The sequence below is a fragment of the Lacerta agilis genome, chromosome 8 (assembly GCF_009819535.1).
Source record: "Lacerta agilis isolate rLacAgi1 chromosome 8, rLacAgi1.pri, whole genome shotgun sequence".
Lineage (NCBI taxonomy): Eukaryota > Metazoa > Chordata > Lepidosauria > Squamata > Lacertidae > Lacerta > Lacerta agilis.
The window spans coordinates 46,239,239-46,245,724 of record NC_046319.1 but is presented as its reverse complement, the minus strand read 5'-3'; positions in this window follow the sequence as shown (position 1 = coordinate 46,245,724).

The following is a 6,486-nucleotide window of genomic DNA, read 5'->3' as shown; positions in this document are numbered from 1 at the left end:
CCTCTCTGCTGTCAGCTGCTGGTTGGAGAGTTCCTTATTTGCAACACTCTTAAATTTTGCCTCTGAAAGGTGTTTGCATCTGTGAGCACCTAAGAGCATGGACTTCCTTGGCATAGCTGGATCTTGAGAGAAAGTTGGGACATTGTAGACTAAAATAGATTTCCGTACTGCTCCCTATATTATTGATCTCTTGTTGACCCACTGTTGTTTGTTAGCTGAATAAATATCATTTCTTGCACATACCTTAGGAGCTGTTACTCAGACATCCAGCTTGGTGTCCCAGGTTTCCTGGGTAGGGGCTTGAGCCAGAACATAATATACTATCCGATAGACAGGGTACTGGCCTTGTCCATCCAAGACTTGCATATTTATTTTGGCAGAAGCTTTTGTGGATTAAAGTCCACTTCATCTCATGCACACTGTGTTATTCTCAGTTGGCTGATACAGTGGTACCTCTGGTTATGAACGCCTCTGGTTATGCATGGTTTGGGTTACGAGCTCTGCTAACCTGGAAGTAGTTGCTCCTGGTTGCGAATTTTGCCCCAGGATGCCAGAGGCACGCATGCAGCAGGAGGCGCCATTAGCAAAAGCACGCCTCAGAATAAGAATGGTTTCAGCTTAAGAACGGACCTCTGGAATGAATTAAGTTCGTAACCAGAGGTACCACTACAGTGCCCCGCTAGACGAATGCCTCACTAGACGAAAAACTCGCTAGATGAAAGGCATTCACTAGCGGAAGGCTGCCCTGCAAGATGAATTTGTCAATGGGGCTGCCTCGCAAGACGAAAAAAAGACGAAAAAATCGCTAGACGAAGATACTCTCAGAACGAATTAATTTCGTCTAGCGAGGCACCACTGTATATATATACGCGCATGGCTACTGGGGGTGGGGAGTGTAAAAGGACACTGAAAAGGGTGTGTGTGGAGAGGAAATAGAGCCAAAAGCAGAGGCAGCAGTAGCTGTATAACATTTTGATGAAGAGCCAAAGTATAGCCTTTTAAGTGGAATTGCCTATTAAAAACTGTATGTAAAAACTATGATGTGAAACCAGTTATGATAATGACTTCTTTAGTTCAGCAACTGCATAGAATTTCATTCCATTTCACGAAAAGGAGACCATTAATCTGGACACTGCTAGGCCGACAGAACCAGCAACTATAGGGCATGTTAGAGAAGCTGTGGTGTATCAAAACATATGCCTCTGTGCCATTTCTCTGCAAGCTGCTTGGAGAGACTTTATGACAGACTTTTCCATCTGTGATATGAGGCCTTGGCATCCTGAGAGGGGATAAGATTAGAAGGCAAACAACAGCCATGTAGCCAAAACAAAAGTGAAAGCATAACATATTTTGGCAAGCTAGCGCTGGACGTGGAGAAGAACTCTTCCAGGGTGATTATGGTAATTCATGATCTACATCTTATGTGCCCACCTGACTATTGAAATAAGTGCAAATATGGAAAAAGCCACATCTCTGGTTGAGCTCCTGATCAGTGTAAACGGTACACGGAGAATCATTTTGTTGTGTTAGTTACTGCTTTCATTCTTCATGGTGGTGGTGGGTGTTTGGTTTTTCTTCCTCCTGTTTGTTTTGATTTGTGTGCTTTGCTCAGCTGAACGGGGGGGGGGGGGCTCAAGGTCTCGGCCAACTGCTTTGTATTGGTCACTTTGAACTTTATGCTAAATTAAGTTGCTAAGCAATTTAGGACTTCTGCTTTACAACTTGATGTGCTGAAGGAAGTTAGGAGGAGACAATGTTAATAATGTTACTAACACCAATTGATTGCTTTGTCAGGCATAATTATTCATGCCATTATTAAACCATGAATTGGTTTGTGCTATTTCTATCACATTCCTTTAAGTTGTTATATTTGCTGCAAATTCCATAATGGCATCATGCTTTGTGCTCCGATAAATAGATTGATTTGTTCCAGTTACAAATCTTGCATCTGTGGTTATTACTGGTTATGCTTAACTCTCTGTTCCACCTGGTTGCTACCGAGTATATTCAAACTCTGGTCAAAGGACACAGTTAATATTGGTATATTAGCCAGGACTTGGCACGGTGTGCACTATCCTTGATGGAATCCCTGAATTAATAGAGACTACGTTTCTCCACTTAAAAAAAGTATTTTATGAACTTCCTGTCTTCTAATTCAGTCCCATCTGCACCACACAATCAAAGCTGTATCACTCCACTTTAAACAGTTAAAGAATCCTGGGAACTGTAGTTTGCTAAGGGTGCTGGTGGTTGTTAGAAGACTTCCTATTCCCCCTACAGCTACAATTCTCAGTTTAACAATCATTCCCTCTTCCCAGGGAATTCTGGGGATTTTAGCTCTGTGAGGAGAATGAGTGTTCATTAGTAACTCAGCATCCTTAAAAACAGCAGCTCTGGGGATACTTTTCAGGGAGTCATGATGGCTAAAGTGGTATAATATAATATGTACGTAGCCTAGGTATGGCAATCTTCCTGTCTAAGCTTGTCCCCTCCATGTGGTTTGGTGCCCAACTCTGGGGTTTCAGCCAACCACTACAAGCTTGTGAGTTGGAAAAGGTTCAGAACTCTATTAGCTTTACCTGTTGGTACTCCAGCTGTGTATGTATATGCAGAAGTGGTCCGGCTTCCTGTTTGGACTGGAATACAAGTCCTGTTAATTTTCCTCCCATCTTTTAGCCTGACCTGAATGAATGTGGAATCTTGGAATGCCCTCTCCCTCTGTGTTTCCTGCACCATGTTTTCTGAACACTGCTGTCCCGAAGCAGTTGTCACTAGCTCCCTGGAGGACCCTTGTTTTCTGAACACATGCAGCATTGTGGAAAGAAAGAACAAAAGCTGAATTGCTCCCCCTCATCCTCTAGATGGTGCTACTGTTATGTCACAAGGAGCTGCGTGTGTTTTTTTGTTTCGTTTTAAGGAGCGACTCCCTGCCATGCATAACTTGGTCAAAAAACAAACAAGCCCAACTATCTTTGTTTGTGTGTCGATGCAACGCTGCGCTTTATTTCATTCTCTTGCGGCTGCAATTTACAGAAAAGGCCTATGTGGACAATGCACCTAGAGTTAATTAGTAGAAACTTTTGTGTGTGTGTGTGTGTGTGTTTTTAATAGCTCAAGAATTAATTTAGTTTTAAGAAGCGCTTGTTTGGTCAAATTCTCTGCGTGTCCCTGGGTGTCTTCCACAAAGGCATCTCTGTGGCGCACCGAGACCTAGAGTGCTGACCAGGGCAGAGGTGAGGCGAGTCGTAGTCGGCGCTTCTGATTAAGTAAAGGCAATAAGCGCCTTAAGACTCCCAGCAGATGCCTCTGCTTTTGTATGCTAATGGAACTTTTATGGACCATTTTCTTTTTTCTTCTGAGAGCAGATGTAAGTATAGGAAAATCACTTCTTTATATCAAGAGCAAATTGATAATAACCGCAGCTCGCTTGCAAAGCAGAAACGGCACAGTCCCTTTGTAAGCAATCATGGCAATAAGGCTCATGGAGGGGTTTGTGGAAATGGATGTTTCATATTCTTATAACTTCCCTCCCAGTTAAGAAGGCTTTGCTTAAGGACAATGTTCTTACCCAGCACTTTTCTTCTGTTTCAATATCACGAACTTCTCTTTAGGTCTAATGAGTTGGCTCTTCAGTGGCATCCTTGCATGCAGAATGTCTCAGGTTCAATCCCTGGTGCCTTCAGGTAGGGCAGGGGTGGGGAACTTCCTTTCAGCCAGAGGGCCGTATTCCCTTCTGGGGGGGTGGACATCTGGCAGTGTGGGGTGGGGCCAAAGGCAAAAGTGGGCAGAGCAACAATGGTGAGTGTTACCCTTGCACGGTAGGGAAGTTCTTTCATACAGCCCTCTCTAAACACCACCCAGATAAGTATGCATGTCAACCAGGTAAAAACACCCAAAGGGTTTGAAAAGCAGCACTGGTGATGGGTGTGACCTGAGGAGAGTCCTGAGGGTCAAAGAGAGGCCTGAGGTTCCCCATCCCCAAGGTCCTGCCTGAAACCTGGGAGAGCTGCTGTCAATCAATGTTGATAACACTGCTAGGGGGATCAGTGGTCTGGCAGGATACCAGGCAACTTCCTATGTTCTAGCAGAAAGAAATCTCACTGATGCTTTATAATTAAAAACAATCACTGGCTCTTTCTAAAATGGGTAGGCAGGAACTGGCAAATCCAAGCCCTCTGGGTAGGTGGGAGGTTGGGAAAGGAGGCTCTTGGGGTAGTTGTGGGAAAGTGAGGATTTTGGGTCATGCAACTTCTGATGTAATAGTCTTGCAAAAAAAAAAATTAAAATTTTGTTTTTGACCAGGGACATAAAGCTGAATGCACACAAGTTAAATATGTGAAAGTTGCGAAATACCTGCACTGTGTTCCCGTAGATACTCTACAGCAGTGTTGTCCAAACTTGTTTCAAAGAGGGCCAGATTTGATGAAGTGAACATGCATGAGGGCCGGCCAAAGTTGTTGAGCTTTTTAAAGGATTGCTCCCCACTGAAATTGTTGGGTTTCACTTACATTTACACTTAGGTGTTGAGGATACAGAGGAGAAGAGTGATTGTAGTCAGACTTCAAAGAAACAAGCTTTCCATTATCATTGACATCTCCTTTCCTGGGCTGCTTCAACTCCTGTGACTCTACAGCAGCTTTTATCAACCTGTTGCCCCCAGATGATGGAGACTACAACATGCAGCATCATCATCAACAACAAAAACTAGCATGAGAACTGAGGCATGATTCGATGAAGTGAACATGCGTGAGGCCCGACCATTTTGCCTGACATACTTAGAATCATTAAAATCAAATGCAAATCTTATGCAACAATTTTATGCGTTTATTGCAAATGGCATACTTTTCATTTCGTCACATGGATGACAAATTTATACAGGTGTTAAATCACTCTGCCTTTCCTATCTGAAGGCCAGATGAAAAATAAATCCAGAAAGCTGAAATATATGTCAGGAACATTGTAAAGTAAATTACACAGTAATAAAGGTTGTCTGTCAACTTTTAAGTTCACAACAATATGAACAGGAACCTAACACCAGGTATACTTGTTGTGTCCAAATATATTTATATCTACTCCACTTGTGGCCCCTCCCCACCCCCCCCACACCCTCACAACTAGAAGAAAATGGAAGAGTGTTATTAACAAAATTGAGTGAAGCCAAGGATGATGACAGGTATTTAAATTCTGCAATTCACAATTTCTCCTCTAAAGGACATAACATACTATTGTTAAATACCATGGTGATTTTAAAAAATGCATAAAATTAACACTGAAAAACATTTGCAATAACTGATCTTTGTAAGCCTATTGTTTACCTGGGCAGGAGGCAGGCCTAGGCAGGTCAGGTCTTCCTATTATATACCTGCTGGGATTGACAAGGCATCTGACCCTCACCCGAACTCTTGGGGGAAATAATTGGCATCACACGTCATGTGCATGGAAGTTGCCAAACCAATTAACCATCTAGAAGGATTACTGTTAACAGCACCAGTTTTCCTATAACTTGATATTGCTGGATAGTTTGGATGAACTGCCAAAGCATTTTTAGTTTGCTTTCTGTTGTCCCCCTGGAACTTTTCTTTATTAGTGCCACTTTGTTTTGTACGATTCCTTGCAAATGAAGGAAAACAACTTTTCTGCTTGTATATGTTGATGATATAATTTTGGTTACTGAGGACAAACAAGATTGTGCAAAAACAAGATTGGGTGCAGGCCTGGCCAGGACAAAGGCGCCCTGACTGTGACAAGGTGTGCTTGCTTGATTAACAGCTGTTGGGAACTTCAAGGTCCCTGCTCTCCCTTCTTATGGTCTTTGTATTGGACCTGGAGACTCCAATAGAGAGCATTCCATGTCAAGAAGGAGGGCAAGTGGGCACCCTATCAAATGACACGGCAGGAGCTACACGGAGCAGGGCCTTTTCACTGGTGGTGCCCATTGTTTGCCTCACTCTTCCCAGACCTGCTCTCTTTTGGCCTGTATTTTGGAGCTTTATAATTTAGGAAGACTTTGGAAGAACTGGTTGACAAGTCTTATCAGTCGCTGACGTATGAGCAGATTTTATGTGCTGCTATTCTGGGCTTCTGGTGCACCAGGGTTTACACCAGCATAATAGAGTTGGCCAGGATGCCAGAAGGGATACAATTTAGGAGCTTTCTCCATTATCTGCACAGCAGGGGGTGTTCAGTCAACAGTGCAAAGGCTGAGCTGAAGCATTCCCTGCTGGTTACCTGCTTTCAGCAATAGGGGGTCACTGTTTGGTAGTACCCAATTGGTTAGCTGTCAGATTCTAGAGCTCCCTATTGGTGGCTCTTAGGTAATTCACAAAACACAGAGTCCATTCATAAAATAGTGTTCATTCATAAAGCAGTAACATAAATCTCCATTGCTACATATTGGGTGTATGTTTCAGCAGTTGAACGTATAGGTTTATGGCCATGCTGCAGTGTAGTGCTTATGTGACTGTGAATAAAAGATGGCTGGACTCA